The sequence below is a fragment of the Thamnophis elegans genome, chromosome Z (genome assembly GCF_009769535.1).
Source record: "Thamnophis elegans isolate rThaEle1 chromosome Z, rThaEle1.pri, whole genome shotgun sequence".
Classification (NCBI taxonomy): Eukaryota; Metazoa; Chordata; class Lepidosauria; order Squamata; family Colubridae; genus Thamnophis; species Thamnophis elegans.
This window is the reverse complement of record NC_045558.1, coordinates 8,705,631-8,732,026: the sequence shown is the minus strand read 5'-3', so window position 1 is coordinate 8,732,026 and position 26,396 is coordinate 8,705,631. Positions and strand designations below refer to the sequence as shown.

At 42.3% G+C, this 26,396-nt stretch overlaps 1 protein-coding gene across 2 annotated transcripts in view; it reads left to right on the top strand.

Annotated features, from left to right (window-relative positions):
- Positions 1 to 26,396, top strand: part of XYLB (xylulokinase) — a 155,589-nt gene that overhangs the window by 78,842 nt on the left and 50,351 nt on the right. The window lies entirely within an intron of this gene.

The following is a 26,396-nucleotide window of genomic DNA, read 5'->3' as shown; positions in this document are numbered from 1 at the left end:
ATTATGGCACGGTTTTCATCTGCACTATATTTTTGTTGTTTTGTTGGCTGGTCCACTTGTAGCCCACTTGTCGACGGATGTCCAGGGACCCCAACATCCGCCGCGGCCCTTGTTAACACGCACAACGACTGATGTGGTATAAAATTTGTATTCGTTTCTTTCACCATATTGTATGGGTTGGTGGTTTTTTTTATGGGGCCAGATTGCCAACCTGACCCCAACCCTCCTCCTTTCTCATCCGGGCTTGGGACCGGCAACGGCGGAGTTGTTGTTGTTGTTGTTGTTGTTGTTATTATTATGTTAATTTGTGGTGAGATTCACAGCCTTTGGGGCTGGTTGGTAGCTCAACAGCTCAAGTCCTAACCAAGGACCTAGGAACTGTTAAGGTAACGTCGAAGGATATAAGCTGTTCCAAGTAGGGTGGTTTTTTGTAGAATCAGAATGTTCAAGTCTGATAAATTTAAAATTTCCAAATAGCGAGGTAGCCCTTTAGGTATTGCTCCAAGGGCTCCAATTACAATCAGGACAACACATGCTTTCTTTTTCCACAGTCGCTCAACTTCAATTTGCAAGTCCCAGTACTTTGTGATTTTTTTCTTGCTGTTTATCTTCAATTCGTGCATCTCCAGGTATTGCAATGTCAATGAACCAAACTTTTTTTCTTTTCAACTATTGTTATGTCAGGTATGTTGTGGGCCAAGTGCCTGTCAGACTGAATTCTGAAGTCCCATAAGATCTTGGCTTTTTCATTCTCTAGAACCTTCTTAATCTGATGTTCCCAGTGGTTTTTGCTGTACTCAAGTCCCTACTACTACAACTACTACCACTACCACCATCTCCTCCACTTCCTCTTCCTCCTCCTCTTCCTCCTCCTCTTCCTCCTCCTCCTCCTCCTCCTCCTCTCTGTTGCTTTGAATGCACCCTCAGTGCTTCTGTACCAGACAAATTCTTTGTGTGCCTAATCACATTTGGCCAAATAAAGTATTCAATTCAATTCAGTTTAGATTCTGAACAAATATACATTAGAATGTAATATGCCTGAGATGTATAAATTCCTTAGAAGTGTTTGCAAAATTTGGAATAAGTAGGAGTTGATTTAATGTTGATGGAGAGGATTTTAGCACAATTTAAGTAATTTCCTTGCAGGGTGTTATATAAGATCTAGCTATACAACAGCATTATGAAATACTGTTATGGGAATATAATCTTAATGCTGTTCCACATTTGTCATCAACTCATATTTGGGGTCTCTTTCTGTCCAGAAGAGGGCATTACATCCCATCTCATGGCTGTTTTATAGGTTCCTTTGGTCATTTAATCCCTCCTGTTTAACTGTTCAGATGATTATCGTGTCCGGTTTCCAGTTACAAAGCATGAAACATACAGCTTTTTCCCCAGTAACTTAGTGTCCCTGTTAATCTAAGATGACAGAGAAAATACTTCAAGGATGCCTGCCCTGTGTCACGTTTCGCATCAGTCAGAAATAGTATTTTTCAAACTTGGCAAATTTAAGATGTATGGACTTCAACTCTCAGAATTGCCCAGAATTCAGCATGGAGAGAGCAATTGAAATAAATGATATTTGGCTCTTCCTGTTGTTATTCCATTCTTTATTGAGCCGACTTTATTTTTTATTTATTTTGCTGTGAGGCAGCAAAAACATATAATTTTCCTTTCTTCTCCTATTTTCCCCGCAACGACTTGATTGGGCTGAGAGAAAATGACTGATCCAAAGTTGCCTTACCAGCTTTCAAACCTAGGCAGTATTAGAATTCGCTATCTCCTCATGATTGGCCCAGAGTCACCTAGCCAGTTTTCAGACCTGAAGCGGGAATAGAACTCACCATCTCCTGATGATTGTCCCAAAATCACCTAATTGGCTTTCATGCCTAAAGAGGCACTAGAATTCTGTCTTTGGTGATCGGCACAAAGTCACCTATCTGATTTTCATGCTTAAGGTAGGACTAGAACTCACTGGTTCCTTAACCACTAGGCCAAATTGGCTCTATTACCACTATCTGATTTGTTAATATACTTTAAATTTGACTTTGATCCAAATTCTGTCCATTTTTTTCCTACACAAGCTATTTCCCTGTATCAGTTTGGGTAGTGGTGTTATTTATTTATTTATTGATCGTCTTTTTTGGGTATGTGTGTGTGTGTGTGTGTGTGTGTGTGATGTGCCTCCTTCCATTCCTTTGAAAACGGTGTGCAGCAATTATATTCAATGATTTAATTGGATCTACTGTGAGAATGCCTTTAGGCCTTGTTCCTTGGACTCCCCAGAGTTTTGCAAAAGTTCTCGGGGATCAAATTGTTGAATTGCTAAAAATAAATCCTTCACCAAGGTAACCCCAGCCCATATGCTAAGAAAATACCATGCAGCTACCATATGAGCATATGGAATGTGATGAATTTATTATGCAAATATGTTCAGTCTGCCTTTTTTGTATAATTTATTCTGCTCTTCCTTGCCCTATGAAAGAAATGTGGAGCTCTGCAGGATATAGTTAAGATTCATCTATTAACTAGAATCTCGTTCCTCAGTTCATCTCTAACTCTCTTTGAAGATACTCTCTTTGTTTTTTCAAGTTGATAACAGAAGGTCCATAGCTGGGATACTTTATTTTTCTTTTAAAATGTAAAATGGTATTTTCAAGACTACCAAGTGAAGGGACGGAGATCCAGAGGGAGGTTAGTGGAAACTAAACTTGATAATGTCTCCATGCATGAGGTGAGATTCCTCATGGCTTCGTAACATAATAGTGGAGAAATACTGATGGATCTCCAAATGCAAGTATTTGGCAGATGGATCAAAATTACGGTATGTGGCTAGAAACAGAGGTTGGCTGCTGTGGGTTCGCCGATAACCCATAGCTAACGTTATGGCTGGTTCGGAGAACCTCCAAATCACTCCCCTGGCTTCAATCTGGTGCCCCCCCTCCAGATGTGTTGGAATCCACAGAAAGAGGTGGATAGTTCTCAACTTTTGACCGGTAACTTAGCAACTGATTAAACTTAGAACAGATTTCACAAAAGCTAATTAAGATGCAATTTCAAAGTTATGACGGCTGCACCTCCCATATGGTCATATGATTGCATTTTGGGTGCTTGGCAACTGACACTCCTTTATAGCCATTTTCAGGGTCCTGCACTCATGTGACCATGATTTTCTACAGTTTTTACTAGTTTCCACAATTTTCTTCTGATTTCCAGTAAAAAAACACAAAAAACTCCCATTGGGTAAAATAAATTTGCTAAACAACTGTAGCATTCACTTAAGGATAGTGGTTCACTTAATAACCACTGCAAAAATGCTGAAAAATTGTGTTTGAACCATGGTGCTGCATGTGATAGCAGTCAATTTTGTAAAACGGGGCAAAAGCTCATTTAAGAACTGTCTTGCTTAGCCAAAGAAATGTTGGGCTCCATTGTGATATGTTGAGAACTATCCGTATGAAAAAGGGAGCAAAATTTCTCAGGGTCCATATTTTCATACCATGCATAATCGTATTTATTTATTTTAAATATATTACATTTATATTTAATATCTCACTGCTAAGTGGCTCTGGAATAAATTATCATTTTATATATATTTTTAGATATGTCTTGCTTTACACACCTTTACTGCAGGCTAAGCATCTTTTTTGCACGTTGCTGGTTTTGTGACATGGGAGGAATTCCAAAAGTGGCAGTCCTTCATTTTGAGTGCCTCTAGTGAGAAAATAAAGTAGGTTCTTGAGTTGGAGGCACCTTTTTTGCCAATGAAGAATTGAGAGTAGTAAATATATATATTCAAGAGTGAGATATAAAGGCGGGAAACATAACTAGGGTAGACTAGCGAAGGTAAGAGAATAAGAAATGATATTAAATTATATCTGGGCTGGCGGAAATACCATCCCAAGGAAGCATAAACTGAGTTTTGAAATATACACCAACAATAATAGAAAAAGAAAGGGAGAGGGGAGGAGAGAATGAAAGGAAGACGGGGGAAAGAAGAAAGAGATAAGGAGAGGATGGAAAGGAGAGAAAGAGAAGGAGAGAGGGTAGGAAGGGGAAGAGGAAGAGTAGGAGTAGGAGAAAGGTAAGGAAAGGAGGAAGGAAGGAGAGGAGGAAGGAAAGAAGAAAGTAGAGGAGGGAGGGAGGGAGAAAAGAAAGGGAAAACAAGGTGGTGTTACAACAGGCAGAAGGGATGGTAAATAAAGCAACCCAAAATGTACATTGTAACTTATTAAGTGAAATAATAAATATATAAGAATGATAAATGGAAAGAAGTATAACAATTATGTGAATGTATACTTAAAATGGTATGCAAGAGAATAAAAAAATAAAAAAAATTCTTTGAATTTTTTTTTTAAAAATTGAGAGTAGGTTTTTTATTTTTCTTTCAAAAATATTCCCTCCCCTCTTTGCCTTCCTGGATAGTCTTAAAGCAATGATGGCTAACCTTTTTTGTCCTCGTGTGCCAAAATCACACACACCCATTCCCCATTTTGGGCCTAGCAGGCCTCCCTGAAGCCTCCTAGGACTATGGGATGAGGGGAGGGGAATGTGCCACATCCCCCAGCACACCCCCATGCCCCCCACTCATGTGTCCTGCCTCCCGCACATGCACGCATCTCCCGCATGCACAGCAGAGACCTAAAAATCAGCTGGCTGGCGGGAGGCACGCGGGCATGCGTGATGGAACTGAGCTGGGCGATGGCTCATGTGCTGGCAGAGAAAGCTCCGCGTGCCACCTGTGCCATAGGTTTGCCATCACGGTCCTAGAGAGTAGGGTTTAGAATCGAATAACAGAATGACAGAGTTGGAAGGGGCGCTGCTCAAGTAGGAAACCCTATTCATTTGCGACAAATGGCAGTCCAATCTCTTCTTAAAAACCTCCGGTGTTGGAGCACCCACAACTTCTGAAGGCAAGCCGTTCCACTGGTTAATTGTTATCGCTGACAGGGAATTTCTCCTTGATTTCTCCTTAATTTCTCCTTAACATGCTGGCTGGGGGATTCTGGGAGCTGAAGTCCACACATCAAAGTTACCAAGGCTGAGAAAAACATTTTATTTTTTTTGTGATGTGGGAAGAGGAATGCCCTAAGTAGTGTGACCTTTTCAAGTCTGAGTCACAATCGACCTGGCCAGAGAACGAATTTTCCAACACACAGCTAAAAGCAAAACCTGATGCCAGGAATCCATCTTTTTGTGGTAATGTCATGGCGACCCTTTGCATAGGCCTGATTCGCTATTTTTTTTCTAACTCTGCATTTAGTTGGTATCTCACGCATTTTGCCTCAGTGGTTCAGAAGTAGAAGACAGTCAGGTTTTCTAATGGAAAATCCTTACAGCATTTGAGGGGGGGGGGAGGTTTAGAAGATGCTACCAGAAAACAAGCACTAATCCCCAACTTGGGGTTTGGATGACATTTCTGGAAGATGATGAATTGGCAGGGATAGGTTTCCCCCCAATTTTGAATTAGATTTAACTCTTACTCTATGATTGCTACTTAACGCCTTTCTTTCTAAAATCTATCCTGTCCAGTCATCAAAACCATAAATTATCTGTTTATTTTTTTTCTTTTTATGCGCAAAAAAATCTATAAGGACTTTCCAGTCAGCAATAAATGTAGATATTGTCTTTTCTCTGATCAAAGTAGTCAACAATGAGTTGATAAAGTTAAATACCCATGCTCTGCTAAGGGAGAATAAAAAAATCTGAAGAATTTTGAAGGAAGCAATTAAATTGAATTTCCAAAAAGCATGCATGGCTTCTAAAGGCAGATTCCTAATAATTTTGCAGTTGATACTTTGACAGGGAGAAATCAATTTTTACAGGGTGTATGCACGCTACAAATAAACTGATGAACGTGTTTGTCAATCTTTGGCTCAGAATGCGACTAATTCAAATGTTACCTTTCCTTTCCATTTCTGCCAAGCTGCTCGGCTCTCTAAAAGCCAACCGTAGAGAGGCTGTTGACGGCTGATTTATTGTGATGTGCCAGCTTTCAAGTAGATCCTATTTGTACAAATCAAATCTATTCCCCGGAAGGAAACATGCGGTACAGTTTTACTTATCCGTTTTAATTACAAGTAAGAGAAATGCACACACCATTTTCGCATTGCAATTGGAGGTGCTGAATTGTTGGCTTGTCTGGTAAAGCCTTTGGTTCAATTTGCGATGGTTGAGATTTGCTTATGGAAAACCTATATCTCTCAGGTTTTGCAAGAGTAGAGTAACAATGGGTGGTGCAAAGTCAAGATGTTGCATTTCTAGTAATGTATGTATGTATGTATGTATGTATGTATGTATGTATGTATGTATGTTGCATTTGTGTTGATAAATAAATAAAGGGAGACAAGTATAGATCTATTTCAAGCTATTTAGCTCTCATCAGCTAGCCATACCCTTACTGGGATTAGAACCTGTGCTGTATTACATATTAGGCAGTTATATTAGCCGTGTTATTTATCAGCACAAATGCAACACAAATGTAACAAAGGCAACAGTAAAAATAATGGCTTTCTGTCTGGATGGTCTCTTGTGATGAGCCGATAGACAGAGAAAGGAAGCAGTATGCTTCCTCCCATATTTGGGCATACCAGGGGTTGTGACACAATATATATATCTATATAGATATATAGATGGATATATAGATGGATACATAGATGGATATATAGATGGATATATAGATATATAGATGGATATATAGATATAGATATAGATATTCTAGAAGACCCAGGAATAGGATTGATGAAAGAAGCCAGATTGAAATGCTAGGTTTTCTTTGAGCCAGGAGAGATTGTACAAGTCCTCGACTTATGACCACACTTGGGATGAGAATGTCCATTATTAAGCAAAGCAGTGTTTGAGTGAACTGTTCCGGATTTTACGATCATTTCTGCCACCGTTGTTAGGCAAATCCTAGCAAATTATTAAGCGAATCACACAGTCGTCAAATGAATCTGATTCTGCTTTTTTGTGTGTGTGTGTGAAGCTGGTTGGGAAGGATACTAATGGTGGTCACATGACCCCAGGATGCTGCAACTGTTGTAAATTCACTCCAGTTGTCAAGTACCTGGATTTTGATATTATAAATAATGCTGTCAAAAATCATAAATGTGAGGTCTGGTTGTAATCCCCACCCCCACCACCGGTGCCATTGTAACTTAGAACAGTTCTTACATGGTTATAAGTTGAGGATTACTTGCATGTATTTATTCAAAGTGCATCTCATTTCCGTGGTGACTAACTTTTGCATGTTTGGTAGTGGTAGCATAGAGTGGGGATGAATATGTTTTTTTGTGCTGATTGGTACTGCCTTTTATGTTGTAGGAGTAGAGCAAGCTGTCCCAACCCTTGGTTTGACTTATTGAATCTTTGCTCATCTCTTCCGTCTATTTTACCATCTTCACTGAACATTGTTCCTAAACCTTGAACTTTGATGCTTATTCCTTCTATTACTATGTCTAGTTCAGTGGTAGTCAACCTGGTCCCTACCGCCCACTAGTGGGTGTTCCAGCTTTCATGGTGGACGATAGGGGTTTGCTGTAACTCTGCTTTATAAATTTTATAAAGTAAAGTTACTTCCCTACTTTATAAATCACCATTACTGTGGAACCAGTGGGTGGTTAGAAAATTTTACTACTAACAGAGATACAAAAGTGGGTGGTAGGTATAAAAAGGTTGACTACCCCTGGCCTAGGGTATGATTTTTTCCCCTCCTTGCGATTGTCATTGCTTCTGTTTTATCTTCATATTCTTTGTCTTCCATTTTTGGTTCAGAGCTGTAAGATGTTGTTGCAGTTTCTTAACTTTTCTTGCTATCAAGGGCAGTTTTCATATTAAGACTAAACTTGGTTTCTAAGCCTGTGTGTTCATTCCACTGTAATGAAAGCCTAGAACTGCTCGAGTGATCTTTTTATATTAAAAAGACTCTTTTTATATTTAAAGGATACTTCAGATTTAAATAGTTCCATTAGATTTATCAAGGACTCTAAGCCTTCGTGTTCCAGATGGAATTCATCAGACCTGTTATTAAATGTATGATTATCCCTACTACTTTTAATGTGGACTTCTGATGAAAGTTCACTTCACTATCTGAAGTTGGAATTGGTTGAGAATATGCAGAAGGTAGAAAAAGGCATTTATAAGATCAGCATGCTTGGGCTGCATAAATCCATGCAGCCTTGAAAAGCTGCAGAGAATTCAGTTTCCTTCATGTTTCTTTGCTTTCAGTCAGATTTTTGCAGCTCAAAAATGGTGGCCCTCGTCGTCCAAATTGACTCGAAACCAGAGGCGTTTCTATTAGGAATAACGACAACCAAATATAAAAAAGAGACTTTGTATTTAATTTTACACATATTCACTGCAGCTAGGATTGCTTTCGCTCAGAAATGGAAAAATTGACACCAAATGAAGATGAAATAATAAGAAAGATTCTGGGTTGTGCCGATATGGACAAGTTAACAAAAGAAATTCAGGGAAAGGAAGAGACAGAATATTATCTGATTTCGGAAAAATGGTAGGAAAGAAACAAAGATTAATGATAAGAACCTCAGAAAAATAAAAATTACAAGCTAAGGATAAATGTCATATAATATATACATGTATATGTTTTTGTAGATTTTCACAGGTGTAGGTATGCAAACCCAAACTCTGGCTTAGATATGTTGATGACACTTTTGTGATTTGGCCACACGGGAAAGAAAAACTGGACAACTTCCTCACACATCTCAACAGCCTCCACACTATGGAAATAGAAGCAAACAACCAACTTCCCTTTCTGGACCTCCTAATCTACAAAAAAACCAATGGCTCCCTAGGACACACCATCTACTGGAAAAAAACACACACCAACCACTACTTAAACGCACAATCCCATCACCACCCTGCACAGATCAACTCTGTAGCCAAGACCCTCATCTCCAGAACCAAACACCTAGCAGACAAAGAAAACCTGAAAACTGAATTACACACTCTCACAAACATATTAAACTCCAACGGGTTCCAAAGAAAAACAATTTCCAACCTAATCCTAAGGGAGACTCCCCGCAAAAACCGAGACACAGAACAGGACAATGGGAATCGCCCTCCTCCCTTACATCAAAGGCACCACAGATAAAATCAACAAAATTCTCCACAAACACAATATTAAGACAGCCTTCAACACTGACCAAAAAATAGCCAACATCTTAAGAAACCCCAAAGACAAAATCCAGCTGGAAAACCAAGGAGTCTACGAAATACGAAAATCTGCCCTGCAATATACATAGGACAAACTAATAGGAGAATAAATACCCGCATCGCAGAACACAAGAACGCAGTCAGAAAAGAAGAAAAAACTTCCTCCCTCTTCCAGCACCTTAAAGCAACAGGACATGAAATTGATTTTGAAAGAACTAAATGACTAAATTCCAAAAGCACATGGAAAGCTGTTGCTTTCCCTCCAAAGGTGGTTCCTATTTTTCTATTTGCTTTCGAACTACTAGGTTGGCAGAAGCTGGGACAAGTAACAGGAGCTCACTCTGTTATGCGGCTCTAGGGATTCGAACCGCTGAACAGCTGACCTTTCTGATCGGCAAGCTCAGTGCCTTAGCCACTGAGCCGCCGCGTCCCTCACACCGCGTCCTTCACCACATTACAGGTAGTCCTTGACTTATAACCGTAACTGGGACTGTAACATCTGTCACTAAGTGATATGGTTATTGAGTGAATCTTGCCCTCTTTTACATACTTTTTTTTTCTGTAGTCATTAAGCAAACCATGCAGTTGTTACGTTAATCCAGTTTTTCCCATTGAGTTTGCTTGTCTGGAGCCCTGGAAAAGTTATAAAAGGCCTCTGGGATGCTGCAATTATTGCAAATACACACCAGTTGCCAAGTGCATGAATTGCAACCACTTGACTACGAGACAGTTGTGATGGTCGTAAGTGCGATCGTCTTTCACAAGGGATGTTGTCATAAATACATGCCAATCATGGGGATGCTGCAACAATCATGTGAAAAATCGTCATTAGTCACTTCAGTGCTGTTGTAATTTCGAACGTCATTAAACAGCCGGTTGTAAGTCAAGGACTATCTGTAGTGTTTTGATATTGTATTACGGGGGAAATCTGTAGCCATATACAGGTAATCCTTGACTAAGTGATTGGTCAAAGTTACACAGGATCTTTAAAAAGGTACCATATTTTTTGGAGTATAAGACACACCTTTTTCCCTAAAAAAAAAGAGGGTGAAAATCTGGGCGAGTCTTATACACTGAATACAGCATTTTTTTGCCTCCTGAAACCCCGCCCCCTTTGCAAAATGGCCGTGCATAGCCTTTAGGAGGCTTCCAGAGTGCTCCTGGGGCTGTGGAGGGCGAAAATGAGTGAAAAATTGGCTTTTTAAAACTCATTTTTGCCCCTCCCAGCTCTCAGGAGCACTCTGCAAGCATTCTAAAGGCTATTCATACCCTTTTTTTGAACAAAAAACGGGCCCATTTTCGTGAAAAATAAGCCATTTTTGGGAGGTCTGCAGAGTACAAAAACTTTTTCTTAATTTGCTTTTCAAAATCTTGTTGCATCTTACACTCTGAAAAATACAGTACTTATGACTTGAATATAGTTCCAATGACTGAGTGCCCCCGCAGTCCGTGATGTTGTAAAATGTTGTAAAATTGGGTCAGTCCCCTGGGTGCCTCGACTTAGTGACCATCATTATATACAACAGAACTTTGAAGCTCCATTATCACCATAAGTTGAGAACTGCCTGTAAGAAAGTGCCTCTGATTTAATTGTGGTGGAACATCTAAGTTTAGCCAGGCAACTCAGAGAGTTGCCTATCTTGTCCTTTTATGGCTATTTTGTTCTGGGAAGGAGAGCAGTAAAATTTACACTGGGAAATGCAGGTATCCTCGATTTACAGTCACCATTGAGCCCAAAATTTTTGTTGCTAAGTAAGGCAGTTGTTAAGTGAATTTTGCCCCATTTTATGACCTTTCTTGCCACAATTATTAGGCGAATGATTGCAATTGCAAATTTAATAACATGGTTGTTAATTAATCCGGCTTCCTCATTGACTCCCCCCCCTTACAACAATATATATTTATATTTGTATTTATTAGTTTGTCAAACATGTACAAGATAGCAGGTATAAGTATAAACATGGATATAAATGAAAGAAATGAATACAAATAAATGGGGACAGTAGGACAGGGATGGTAGGCACGCTGGTGTGCTTGTGCACACTCCCTTTACCTCTTAGGAATGGGGTGAGGTCCACAGTAGACAGTTTAACATGGAAACTGTGGGGGTTTGAGGGGGTAACAATGGAGTCAGGTAGAGCATTCCAGGCGTTGACCACTCTGTGGCTAAAATCGGATTTTCTGCAACCGAGTTTGGAGCGGTTAACCTTGAGTTTGTATCAGTTGTTTGCCTGTGCATTATTGAGGTTGAAGCTGAAGAAGTCGTTGACAGGTAAACGTTGTAGCAGGCAATTTTGTATACTGTGCTTAGGATCAGACCTTAGGCTGTTCCAGATTGTCCAAGCCCAAATTTTCAAGCCTGGTGGCGTAAGGGATTCTATTATGAGTAGAGGAGTGGAGTACTCTTCTCGTGAAGTACCTCTGGACCAGAGGTGGGTTCCTACCAGTTCGCACCTATTTGGTAGAACCGGTTCGTCAAATCTACCGAACCGGTTAGAAGAGGTCCCACCAGTGGACCCGGAAAGCAGGCCACACCTACAGAAGAGGTTCCAAAATTTTTTGAAACTCACCACTGGTCCTTGGATATGATTATTCTACACTATCATGCACATAATTATAAAACTCAGTGCCTCTGTGGAAGGTAAGGATGACTACTGCGTTTGTAGTGCAATCAGAACATTGCGTGTGTTGAAGTTGTTTTAACGCAAACCAAAGATGCCTTTTAAAAAACAAGTTTACATCATATTCTTATGCATGCCAGTGCTGTGTGTGAGATAATTTAAGGTGGTTCTGACAAATATCGTCGGCATCTTCATATCCGGTCACATGGGCGGCAAGCCACTTCCATCCGGTCACATGGGCAGCAAGCCACTCCCACAAAGGAGGCCACACCCACAGAGTAGGTTTGAACAATTTTTGAAACCCACCACTGCTCTGGACCTGCTCAATCGTATTAATATCCGATGTACAGTGTGGATTCCAGGTAGATGAGCTGTATTCAAGAATTGGTCTGGCAAAGGTTTTGCATGCCCTAATTAATAATACAATGTTACCGGATTGGGTAAATTAGGTTAAGAACTCTTAATGCCTTTTTGGCAATGCTGTTACAGTGGGCTCTAACTTTGCTTGTCAGAAGGTCGCAAAAAGGGATCACATGACCCTGGGACACTGCAACCGTCATAAACAGGAACCAGCCTGCTGCTTGGATTAGTGAAACTGTGCTCATGCATGCAGGCTAGCCCTCCTCTTGCAGCCTGCTTCCAAATAGGCCTTGGCCCAGTAGTGAGCCAGGCGGGCATTGGGGATCCCTGCTATAGAGCAGAGTTCCCCCTTTTTGGCTTTGTGGATCGGCTTGCGCAAAAGGAGCATGGGTGCACATGCTCCTTCACGATTTGCGCAAGTAGGAATGCGCACATCCACTTCCACAGCCAGGTTCTGAACAGCTCAAGGGATTGGGACCCCTGCTCTAGAGCCAAGTTGTTGGAAACTTTGACATCTGTGGGCTTCATGCACGCATGGGAATTCTGGGAGTTGAAGTCCACAGATCTTAAGCTTGCCAAGGTTGGACATCCCTGCTGTAAAGCAGTGGTTTTTTTTAAAAAAAACCTGGAGGTTTAAGATGTGTGGTCTTCAGAATTCCCCAGCCAACAGCCCCAGTCAACTATTTGTCCAGCAATCCTTGTTAAGCTTCCTTCTAAATTCTTTCAGGGGTGTGTGTCTTTTCGGTTCAAATAAAAGAAGAATTGCACAGCTTTCTTATTTTAAATATGCATTTTCTTTCCCAAATGTCTCTTTCAATCACAGCAGGTTATAGCTTTTGGAAGAAAAGTCCTTCTGGGTTCAGTTCCAAGTGGGGAAAAAGACACTGGAAACATGGAGGCTGCTTGGAAAGATGGTTTTAATGGTGGACAGGACCACATGGCTTGAGTTCCTGAGCAGAAAAAGGGAAGAGATGGCAAGAGTGCCCTGGTTTTATGCCCTCTCTGGGTCCCAACCCAGAGCTTCCCATTCCTGTGTAGGAAATGCATTCTGATTGATGGTCAGACTCCCAGGGGGTTGGGGGGGGTGTCTTAGCCAACTTTGTAGGCTGTCCTGAAACCCAAGCTTGTTTGAGCCTCTGGCTGATGTAATCTTCTCTGGTGCCATGTGGTGAGTTTCTGTTTGCTAGATGGCTCCCGCAGAAGGAGGTAGATCTTTGTTATGTAGAATAGACTGGCTCAAGCCTTAATGGCCCATTGACAAAGGTGGGAGGAATAAGTTCTTGCCTCCCTTTTAGGGGGAAATATTTAATATTTCCCAAAACATTTCATTTTCTTGTAGAGGGGTGGGTTTTAACTTCCTACAATAGCAGCAGATATCGCAAGTCAACTATTGCAAAGATACTGGAGCCCTTTCCATTCCTTGTATGGAAACAAGGCTTGTCTATGTTTCTGGTTATCTTACATCTGCCCTTTCTTGGAAAGAAAACTGAGCTTTAATATCAAGACTATGCGGGCTGGGAATTTTTGTGATTGTAGTCCTCGTGCATCTGGATTGGGGAAGGCTGCGGTGAGTGCTTCTGTGGATTGTCCAGCCATACAGCTTTTCTCTTATAACAGCAAAGAGCCTTATAGCTAAATGTGCCTCCAGCATTTAGTGGAAAGGATAATTGGCAGAATATTCCTTGATGGCTCCCATCAAGAAAGTATTTGAATTTTTTTTTTAAAAAAGAGAGAGAGAGAGCAATTATCTTGGTGGAATGCAATTTTTTTTTCAAATGGCCTCATTTATTTTAGTGCCAGTCTTTGTGCACTTTTTTTCCTTGCAGAACTCTAATATCTATTAATTAATTGCATGAAATAATGCCAATAAATCTAACAAGGCTTGTCTAAAGCTTGACTGCACAGGCGAAGCCTAGTGTTTGTTGCAAAGCGAGGGAGAGATTGACTGAGATATTAAGAAAGCGAGTGGTACTGTAGTAGGTACTTAATGAAATGTTTTCTAACACCACTTTAAAATTGTTTTTAATTTTGGCCTGGACTTTAATTTGAATGAAATCGTTACTATTGTTAAATTACTTAAACTCTAAATTAGGGAATGCAAATGAAGTGAACCTGAAATGCAATGTGGATATTGTTTTATTGACAATCTGTAGAGCAGTAGCATGGAACAAATTCCAATTAGATTTGATCTGTTTAATGCGGTGCAAGGGCCTGACTTGTCAGCAAGCACAATATCTTCCATTAAATGTTCTACCCAGGGAGAAATTAGTCCTGGTGTGGTAGAAATCGTTTTGCTTTTATCTCAGTTTTAATTCTCCATAGATTATGGACACTAGAATGTTGACGCTTCTGGGAACGGCAAGTCACAGCAATAAAAATATCTTGCAAAGGTGCAGCGGTCAAAATTAAGTTGCATTACAGATCCATCACATAATGGGTGTGTTGGCATGACATCACACTAAACTGGATTATAGTTTAACTATTAAATAAACCACTCAGGTTGCAGCGCAGTGGCCTAGAGGGGAAGGCACACGCCTCCCACTCGGAAGGTTGAGAGCTCAATCCTAGGTAGCGGCAGATGTTTCTCTCCTAAGGTGCAAAGAGAAAATATCTGCTGTGAACTCTGCATAGGCATTAGGAAGGGCATCCAGCCAGTAAATGCTCAGCTCCATTCAGTTGCTCTGACTCCACCCTGAATAAAGGGATTAAACGGTTGTTAAAAAAATAAATAAGCATCCATTGCAGACCATTGGCTCACTTAATGACCATAGGATTCACATAGCAGTTACTTTAAAATATGGTATAAAATTGAATAAGTCACATGATAACCCCTTTATGACCAATTTACGACCGTAATTCCATGCTCATTTATAGTTATACGTTGAAGACTACTTGTAGTTATGGGATGGGATGTTTTCTTATTGCTTCATAACCTTTAGCCAGATATAACTTATATGTTATTGTACCTAGTATCCAGTGGTGGGTTCCGGATCCTGTTCTAATTGGTACGGTTGGAACGGGCCCGGCATCATCCACATGGACGCGCGCAACACACACACACACACACAGCAAGCACATGTGTCTTACCGCCTCTGTGAGTCTCCGTGATGCTCCAGCTGCTCAGCGGAGTGCCGCACAGGTGCTGTATGCGCCACACATGTGCGCGGAAACCCCGAAGACTTAAAAGACCAGTAAGGAGATCGGGTGGGTGGGTGGGCCCTCTGGAGCACTGTACCGGAACGGTATCCGGTGCTCCGGGCAGGCTTTGGTAAGCCCATAGTGGGGCGTACCGCCTGCAATCCACCTCTGCTAGTACCTTTTCTGCTTTGTGGAGTTTTCTCTGTCCTGTCACTTGGTCAGTGCTAGGCAGTATTTTTCTGTTTCTGGATAAATAATTAATAGATCTAGTCCATAAAAAAATGAGTATATTTGTGGAGAATCTCTGAACTTGTACTTTTGAGCAACCAAGTCATTCAAATGATCTAAGTGAATTTTCTGTATTAGGAAACCAGGATAAAGGAGCATTGTGTTACTTGCTATAACTGTTGAATAACATGTTTTCTAACATTAAACAATACCCACAATTTAAATGAACTGTAAGCAGTCCAAGTTTTCTTTTCAACTATGTCTTCTCAAACTGCATTCTTTGAAAAGGAGTCACTGCTAGTCATTGCTGGGAGCAATGCCCATCTCCACCTCAAGGCCATTGAGCCAGCATGATAGGAAAATATGTCCGCAGTCATGTGGCCAGCATGACACCATGGAGCCAGGAGTGGGCTGTTGGGGATTTGCAGTGGTTCGGAGAATCTCTAGCTAAGATTCTGGGCAGTTCAGAGAACCCCCAAACCCCACTCCTGGCTGGCCCTGCCCATCCCACTCTGCCCCTCCCAGGAGTCCTCACGCAGCCTATTTTGGATGCAGATAAATGCAGGGGACACACAGAGGCTCAGGGAGAGTGAAAAACAGGCCTACCAGAAGTTCGCAAAGGGAGAAAATGGGCCCGATTCTGGCCTCGAGAGGGCCTCCAGAGTCTGGGGAGGCCACTTTTGCCTCTCGGAGGTTCGAAGAAAGCCTCCAGAGCCCCGGGAGGCTTAGGTAGGAAACCCTACACCATTTTTGACAAATGGTTGTCCAATCTTATCTTAAAAACTTCGAGTGTTGGAGCGTTCATAACTTCTGGAGGCGAGCTGTTCCATTGATTAATTGTTCTCGCTGTCAGGAAATTTCTCTCCTTGATTAGTTTCCATCCATTGCTTCTTGTCCTGCCGGTTCTGGTAGGCAAAAGCTTGGGGGCCGCTAGCTTAGTGTACCAAATGTGACTGCAGAGGACAACTGTCATAACTTCAGAAACTGGACAAAAGTGACTTTTTCTGTAAATTTGTAATTTTGAATGGTCAGTCAGTTACTGGTCATAAGTCAAGGACTATCTGTACACTCTATTTAAAAAAACGTCTTAAGTAAAATGGGAAAGGAAAACTAACCACATGAAGAAAAGGGAAAGGATGCATGTATCCCACATCAGGGGTGGGCTTCAAAAATTTCAGCAAGAGGTTGTCTGCCCGGTTTCTGGGTGGGTGTGACGATGATGGGCGTGGCCTAGTCAGCCTCCTGCACCAAGGCAGGATGGGCATTTTGCCCTCCCCAGGCTCCGGAGGCCCTCTGGAGGCCTCAAAATTTCCGGTAGGTTCGTTTTTCTCCCTCCCCAAGCCTCCATGCGTACCCAGCACTTATCTGCATCCAAAACAGGCTGGTTGGGGACTCCTGGGAGGGGAGGGGAGGGGCGGGATGGGTGGGGCCAGCCAGGTGGGATTTAGGAGTTCTCCGAACTGTACAGAATCTTAGCTAGAGGATCTCGTGAACCCCTGTGAACTCCCATCAGCCCATCCCTGCCCCACATTTTGAGAGAGAGAGGGAGGGAGGGAGGGAGGGAGGGAGGGAGGGAGGGAGGGAGGGAGGGAGAGAGAGATGGGGATGGAAGAGTTTATTTAAACACCTATTTAAACACCTAAAAGAAATGGATTTGAGTATGAATATCAAGTGAAAAACTGAGAATATGTTGATATATTGTGACATTTTTCCATTGTTTAATTATCTTCATTTTGTTCCATTATATTGTGCAGTATTTAGTCAGTTAATTAGCTAGCTACCAGGGCTAATTTATGGAAATAATTTTAATACCGTTAGTATGAATACAGAGACTGATAACGAAGAATTTTAGTAGCATTTCCAGGAGGTACCCTTATTAGTCTTCTGTAGCAAAACCAACAAAATGTCTTGAGGCTCCTCAAGAGACGAACACATTTATAATTGGATAACCTTTTATAGTTCTCTTTATTGTTGGGGAGAACTGAGAATTCGCCTCCAAGATCTTGGGACTTAGCTTTTTTATTTGCACTTAAATCTAATTCATGCGGATTTCGCTAATACAGTTAAAGGATCGATATGATTAACAAGCATGGGCTTCCTGATTTCCAACCATGTCTGATTCCTCATGTAGCTGAATTATCGTGTTTTGGGCATGAATAAATTCATCCTTGCCATCCAGCCAAATCCAGAATGTCGATTTAGCAAAAAATAAATAAATAATAAATAAAAATAAATTAGATGCACTATTAGACAGCCATGGATCAGCTTGGTTGTGGCTTGGGTTTGTTAAGAAAATTAGATTGTGGCAATAACAACATTAAATAATAAATGTTTTAGAAATGAGGTTATGCAGCTGGTTGGAATCTGTGGTCAGAGTTATATATGAAGCTCGTTGAGATCTGTTAGTTTGGTCTAGAACCTATGACATTATGCCACAGGTGGCATGCAGAGCCCTCTCTGTGGGCACGCCAGCTGTCCCCCAAGCCCAGCTCCACCGTGTATGCTTATGAGCCTGCCACCAGCCAGCTGGTCTTCGGCTCTATGCACGGGGGGGGGGGGGAGGAGGATGCATGCTCAGGGGGCACTTGCATTGCATTTTGGGGCCTCGCGCAGCACCCCCGCAGCCCGTTTTGGCTGCCAGGTTGGTGCAGGAATCCTTTCAGGACCATAATGGGGCATGGGGGGGGCACACACTGTCCCTCTGCCCCATTTTGGGCCTTGAAGGCCTCCTGCACCAACCTGGAAGCCAAAAATGGATGAAGGGGGTGGGTGGGTTGGTGTGCGCATGTGCTGCAGGGGGGGGGGTTACGCACACATTGCATTATGGGTGCAGGCATGTATTTTGCATGCTTTTGGCACGCAACGACGAAAAGGTTAGCCATCACTGGTCAAGGAAGAGGAGAAAACCTCTGTTTAGCATGTTTGAGAGCTGGACATATTTATTGCATTTATTAACCAACTCTCTCTGCGCTTCATTTATTCTTCTGTTTTCTGGAAATTATTATTTCCGTTGCAAACGTTTGTAAGATATCTTTAGAAAGCTCCCTGGTGCAAATCTATGGCAAAACTTGCTTCCAATAAAATTTGTGTTGGATAAACTCTGGGCAGCTCTGTATTTCAGCTTTGATTCATGAAAAAGGAGGTGATTTCTTAGCAAAAGAATGGAAGTATCTTGAGACATAGTTGATGAATGATTTGACGTGGGACAATTTGGCGTATGTAAGGTTATATTGATAGAAGAGAATATTTGTAGGTCAGAGTTGTACGGTGGGATCCTTTGTGCTCTCTGAGTTTAGTTGTTTTCTTGCTGATGCTTCATTGTCCAACTAGGTAACTTTATCAGAGATGAGCACTGACGATCTTACCTGGTTGGGTAATGAAATGTTTGCAAGGAAACAATCAAGCTAGCTGGGATCACCAGTGAAGAGCACTTATGATGTTACCCAGTAGGATAATGAAACATGTGGAATAGGGGTGGGTTCCTGCCGGTATTACTACTGGTTCGGCACCCGAAAAGTTTTGCTTTTGCAAAATGTGTGTGCATTTGCACCTAAAAAGATCTGTGCATGCGCGCAACATTAAAAAGGGGAAAATTACATGTTTTCAATTGAAAATAGTTCTGCGCATGTGCAGAACAGACAATCAAGATGGCACCGCCGAGGATAGAACCGTTTTGGGTATGTGTCCCGCCGAGTTACCAACTACTCGGGCGAACCAGTCCGAACCAGTAGGAACCCACCTCTGGTCTGAAAGAAAACAAGCCAAGAAGAACCCCGTAAGGCATTCTCCTCAAGAGTTCCACTCATATTCATGATGTGGCGGTGTGGAAGACTCAAGAACAAAATTATAGTTTAGTCTCAAGGTGGTTAATAACTTGAAGGTGACACTTTCCTGACCTCTGAACATGAAGGTCTTGAAACTCCATAGGCTTCCTTTCAGAGTGCGGGTTGCACAAAATAACCTTTCTGTCATATGTTGGCTACAGATCACTCAGCACCTCTGATTTGCTATCCCATATACTGTATTTTTCAGAGTATAAAACGCACTGGAGTATAAGATGCAGGTTTTGAAGAGGCAAATTTTAAAAAAAGGTTTTGCACTTTTCAAACCTCCCAAAAACAGCCCCAAAAAGGGCAAGAATAGCATTTAGGGGGCTTGCAGAGTGCTCCTGGGGGTATCCCCCCCCCAAAACGAACAAAAACGGGCCTGTTTTTTGTCAAAAGATTGCATGCATAGCCTTTAGGAGGTTTATAGAGTACTCCTCGGGGCTGAGGGGGCAAAATTGAGTAAATCACAGCCCGTTTTTTGCTCATTTCTGCCTTCCCCACAGGAGCTCCCTGAAAGCCTTCTACAGACTCCGCCCGACCATTTTGGTGAAGGGGGCGGGGTTTCAGGAGGCGAAAAATGCTGTATTCAGTGTATAAGACGTACCCAGATTTTTTGCCTCTTTTTTGAGGGAAAAAGGTGCGTCTAATACTCCGAAAAATACGGTAAGTTTGCTGTGTTAGAACAGACTGGGCTAATTACATTACGTAGTCTGTCCCAATTTTACAGATTAATTTATGGCATAATGAACAGGCCTGGAGAAGGGGAAGCAGCTGAGGAAAAGGGGGCAGTGCTGACCTTGTCATTCAAATGGGACTTGGAGACTTACTGCTCTTTTCTCAGCTGGCTCTTGAGTTATGCAAAATGTTGGTGACATGTTTAATTATTTTTGACAAATGAAGAATGCCTTTATCTTTATGCCATATTGCATTATGCCAAGGGTTCTGTGACTTTGGCGTGTGATAATCTCTTAGTCAAGGTGGAAAAAAATCTACTAGAAGCTCTTCACGTTCTCCTTAAAGGAGGGTGATAGGCCCACCCAGATATGATTTACAACAGCGGTCACTAACCTTTCCAGCATGGTGCCCCGGCCAGGCACAGGTGGGAGGGTGGTGTCAGTAGCAGGCAAATACCAGCAGCAGGCACTTTTATGTTTGCATGCAAAGCTACCATCGCACGAACAGAGGGTGCTCGCGCACTAAGCTCCAGTCACACATGCTCTTGTCTGTTGCTCACGCAACTGGATATTCTTGACCACGCATGCTTGCCTATCTCTCCCGCGGCCCAGTTTTGAACTGGCCATGGCCTGGTAGTGGGCCACAGCTTGGGGATGGGGACCCCTGATTTACAAGACAACCCCGTGGCAGGTTGGGTCTTCTTCAAGAAAAAGGTGTGATCTGAGTGACCAGAATGAACATTATATTTGTGGCTGGCGGTATTTTTTTTTCCCCACTCCAAAGCTGGATCGTCCCATGATTTTCTAAGAAGTGAACTCTCCCTTGCTGTTTCCATCAGAAATAGAAAAATAATTGTAGTGGTGAATGAACTTCAGTAATAAGTCCATATTTACTTAACCTAAACAGATAAACAGAAAAACAGAAAAACCACAGGCAGACAGAAAAAAAAGCAGTGGGAACAGAAGCAGCTTATGATTTCTTGCCAGCTTCCCCACTGACTTTGTTTGAAGGAAGCTGGCAGCAATGCCAGACCGCATGATCGCATGGGTTCCTTTGTGAATTAAACTGGTTTGAGTATCATGAAAATTTCAATTCCGCAGAAAGTCATGAGTCCTCGATTTTTCATACATTCTTTTAAGTCAGTGGATTCAAAAAATTGTTGCGGTACAACGCAGTGCTTGACCTGACTTGCTACCAACAGACAAACAGATAAACACAATGAGAGTTTAGTTTGCACATAGATGATCAATCATTTTTCTTCACACCACACTGTTCCTAAAGGTTTAGCATATTTAATGCATTTTATCTTGATGACCTCAAGAAAGCAACATTGTTTAGGCTTACAAGTTAAGTAGTTCAGGCTCAGTTAATGTTTGGATAGGGATCTGTCTGTCTGTTTGTCTATCAACTTATGCCTGTTGCATGCATGTATGTGTGTGTGTGTGTATGTTCCAGCATAACTCTGGAACGCCTCGAACAATTTTAACCAAATTTGATACACAGATGACTTACTCTCTGGAGAAAAATACTGTGGGGGTAAGTGTGGGGTGTGTGTTCTGTTAAGATGCAGCCTGTTGTGCCTTTAAATGGCTTCTACGGTTCTGCCGTAAAATGGCTTCTACTGTACAGTGCAGTGATTTCCGTGATAACAGCTTCACAATACTCCACAAGGCAGCTTCCTCTGGTAAGGGGGAAAATCCAACATTAGAAATTATGTTTGGTCCGGACATTTTCCCCTTATAAATAAATACCCAAGCAACACCGGGTTATCGGCTAGTTAGCAATAAATTCCAGATGATTGATGGCAATCATTTCCATATTGTTATCAGAAATACTATACCAACATAGTCATAGTCACCAGGAATCAAATACATATAGGTAGTTCTCAACCTATGACTGCAACTGAGCCCAAAATTTCTGTTCCCAAGTGAGGCCGTTAATTAAGTTTTGCCCCATTTACAACCTTTCTTGCCATAGTTGTTAAGTGAATCACTGCAGTTGTTAAGTTAGCAACAGGGCAGTTAAGTGATTTTGGCTTCTTCAGTGTCTTTGCAGGGTCGCAAAAGGTGACCCTACAATCGTGGCACATTGCAACCATCATAAATGTGAATCAATTGCTAAGCGTCCAAATTTTGCTCATGCAATAATGGGAATTTGCAATGGTCATAAGTGTGAAAAATGATCCTAAACCATTTTTTTCCACTTCCGTTGCAACTCTGAACAGTCTCTAAATCAGCATCATCTTCTTTTAATGACCCCATAATCCTTTGCGGGGTGGAGTCTGGGCAACTTAATGGAGCTGAGTGTTTGCCCGGCCGAATGCCCTTCCTGTCACCAATGCAGGGTTATAAAATTCAGCAGCTATATTCTCATCTACCCAGAGAGAGAAATATCTGCCTCTATTTAGGATCGAACTCACAGCGCCCTGATTGTGAAGTTAGAGCACCGCCTCTAGGCCACCAGATCAGTGGTGGGATTCAAAAAAATTTACTACCAGTTCTGTGGGCATGGCTTGGCGGGCGTGGCAGGGGAAGGATACTTTAAAATCCTCATTTCCTCCCCACTCCAGGGGAAGGATACTGTAAAATCTCCATTCCCTCCCAACTCCAGGGGAAGGATACTGTAAAATCCCCATTTCCTCCCTGCTCTAGGGGAAGGATACTGTAAAATCCCCATTCCCTCCGCACTTCAGAGGAAGGATATGCAAAATCCCCATTCCCTCTTGACTCCAGGGGAAGGATATTGCAAAATCCCCATTCCTTCCTCACTCCAGGGGAAGGATACTGTAAAATCTCCATTCCCTCTTCACTCCAGGGGAAGGATACTGTAAAATCCCCATTCCCTCCCACTCCAGGGGAAGGATATGCAAAATCCCCATTTCCTCCTGATCAGCTGGAACTCAGGAGGCAGAGAATAGATTGGGGGTGGTGGTGGAGCCAGTCAGAGTTGATATTTACCGTTTCTCCGAACTATGCAAAATTTCCGCTACCGGTTCTCCAGAATTGGTCAGAACCTGCTGAATACCCACCTTTGCACCAGACCACTTTCTGAACAGTCTCTAAATGAATGTAAGTCGAGGACTACCTTTATCCAGGTGACTTGCTAGTGAATGTATGGTTTATTAGGAAAGGTTTACAAGATAAAACCCCACTACAAATTTACAGTATACTTGTGTCTGAAACACTGTGTATTAGTGCTGAGGAAAGTGGAACTGAATGATCTGATGGCTTACACATGTTTTCTACAAAAAAACCCCAAAGATTAAGATATTTGGTCCAATCAGGGTGTATAAATTTATGCATGGCATGGCTAGGCTATATTTTTTTCTTCCTCTTTCAAAATACGAGGACCAGTACTATACAGCCAACCTGATCAGATGGAAATGTTGAATGAGCAACAAAAGAAAATTCTGGAATTCACGCCTGCAAGAAAAAAGATATTGATTAGATGTCCCAAAGATGCTTTTTTTTTTTCTGGAGACAAGTAGACTTTCTTCTTTTTTCTTTTGAAGACATTTCGTTTCTCATCTAAGAAGCTTCTTCAGCCTCTGACTGGATGGTGGGGAATGGAAGGATTTATATATTCCTTGCAGTCATCTGGTCATTTGCATCCTTTTAGAGAGTCGTTGAGGCCACTTGGAGGTGAAAATGTGTCCTCAGGGTCACCTGAGTGGTTCAAATGGTGGTGGAGCCTTCTTAGAACAGTGGAAAGGACTGTGTTATGGAGATAGATGATGTCGTATCCCTCCCCCTCTGTTGGAGAGAGGGCTGTTCAATGTTGACATGGCGGGGGGGGGAGGGTCAAAGAGGCCACAATAACCCCTTTTTTAAAACAGGTATTCCTTGACTTATGAGAACACAATTGGGACCAGAATTTCTGCTTCTGAATTAAGTGAGTCGCACCTGATTTTTATGAACATTTTTGCTGCAGTTATTAAGCAAATAACAGGAATCGTTAGAAAGAAGCTTCTTGGATGAGAAGTGAAACGTCTCCCCCCCCCCCCAAAAAAAAGAAGTGCAGTTGCCTCCAGAAAAAGCACCTTTGGGACAACCATGACCTGAATGACTGAGAATCTCTACAGACTATTGATTACATAGTTTTCACAAGGAACTGGATAAATTCATGGAGGAAAGATCCATCAGCCTAGAGCAAGGATGGCAAACCTTTTTTGCCTCGGGTGCCAAAAGCACAAGTGCACGTGCTATCGCATAACACCCCCCCCCCAACTGCCCCGTGCATGTGCGCACAGCTTTCTTGGAGCCTGGGGAGGGAAAATGGCCTTCCTTGCCTCCCGGAAGCTCTCCAGAGGTCAGAAACAACCCATTTTCCGACTTCCGGTGGGCCCAGTAGATCCATTTTTCGCCCTCCCCAGGCTCCGAAGGCTTTCTAGGAGCCTGAGGAGTGTGAAAATGGCCTCCCCCGCCACCATGGAGGCCGGAAATGGCCCGTTTCCTGACTTCCAGTTAGCGTGTTGGGCCGTTTTTCGCCCTCCAGAGGGCAAAAAACAGCCCAACACACAAACTGGAAGTTCAGGAATGGACTTCTGGGATGCCTGCAGGGCTGTTTTTCTCCCTCTGGAGGCTTCAGGAAAGTCGCCGTAGGGTAAAACCCGGGCAAAAATAAAGGCCAAAATTAGCTGGCTAGTGCGCAGGTGAGCTGGAGCTGACAGGAGCAATGTCTCGCGTGCCCTAAGAAACGGCTCTGCATGCCACCTGTGGCACATGTGTCATAGGTTCGCTATCACAGGCCTCTGTGCTACCTCCAAAGTGAGATCATCGTTCAGTACCAGTTACTCCGAGAAACCAAATGGTGATCTAGAATTAATCTTGGATTTTGCTCCCGTGAGATCTGAACTATTGGAGGTGGTTCTTAAACCGGGCTCTCTACCAACACAAATTCTCAAAGGCCAGCGTGGAATTGTTTTCTTGTGTGCTTCACCGTTTCTTTGATCATTCCTATCGATCATTTCTTAGCAGTGAACCTGAAGATATGGCCAGAGGATGGGCTTTTAAGCTTTTTTTCCTTTGGGTTTTTCCTTTTTGATCTTCTTTAAACGAACATGGGTTCATTTTCTGCAGATTTGGAACCAAAAGTGGGGTGGGGAAAAATACCTATGCACTTTTGTGAAATATCCCCATAAATTTAGGTAGGAAGGGGTTAATGTAAAAAAAAAAAAAGAAATATTTTGCACCAGGTGCATCTGGGTGTGAAACACTGTTTATATGAATGCTTCCACATACTGGCCTGCTTGTTGTAAATTCCTGAGGCTGCCCTTCATCTGGCTTGCAAGGGGACAGCGTTCATTGATTTTTAAAACGAAGGCACGATTAAGTTCCTTGTTCATGAAAATGCTGAATTATGTGCTTAAAAGCTGAGCATATGCTGATTTTGTAGAAGGCGGCATTATGGATGCCTCAATGGATATAGTTGCAAGATTGGTACTGGCAGAACTCTGTTTCCTTGAGCAGCTAAAAATGCCATGCTGATGTCTTAAGGATTTGATGATTTTTTTTTGAGGTGGGGGGGATGTTTCTTCCTCTCCATTCCTGGCTGGATGGCAATGGCTAAATCCTAACATTGGCCAAATGGGCCCATGAACTCTTTGCTCTCTGCTTTGGATAATGTAAAAGTTTCTCTCACACATATATGCTAGTTGTTCCTGACTCTAGGAGGCGGTGCTCATCTCTGTTTCAAAACCGAAGAGCCAGCACTGTCAAAGACGTCTCCATGGTCATGTGGCCGGCATGACTAAACGCCAAAGGCGCACGGAACGCTGTTACCTTCCCACCAAAGGTGGTTCCTATTTTTCTACTTGCATTTTTTACGTGCTTTCGAACGGCTAGGTTGGGAGACTCTGGGACAGGTTAACGGGAGCTCACTCCATTACGCGGCGCTAGGGATTCGAACCGCAAAACTGCCAACATTTCTGATTGACAAGCTCAGCGTCTTAGTCACTGAGCCACTGTGTCTGCTTTGATAGTTGGTGTCATTTTGCAAATCTCATTCCTTTGTGATTTAATGCCATAATTTCCAAACCATGTGTGAAAAGGGTATTTGTGTGCTGGGAAAAAAAATCTGCTAGTGCACTATAATAAATACAGAAGCGAAGGAAAGCTTTTTGTGATCCCAGATTGTCCACCCATAGGGAGTCTAACCAGTGCATCTCCAGAATTCGCTGCTCTGCCCAAATATCCACAGAAGGAAAAAAATGATTGGTGAGTCCCAAGACACATCAAAACAATCTTTGTTTAGACAGGGGTAATCCATTGTAGCTTTATGATTCTAGACTTTTTCTCTTCAATTAGGAAGTGGTGGGATTCAGCCAGTCCGCACCTATTCAGGATAACCAGCTGTTAACTTTCTAAGCAGTTCG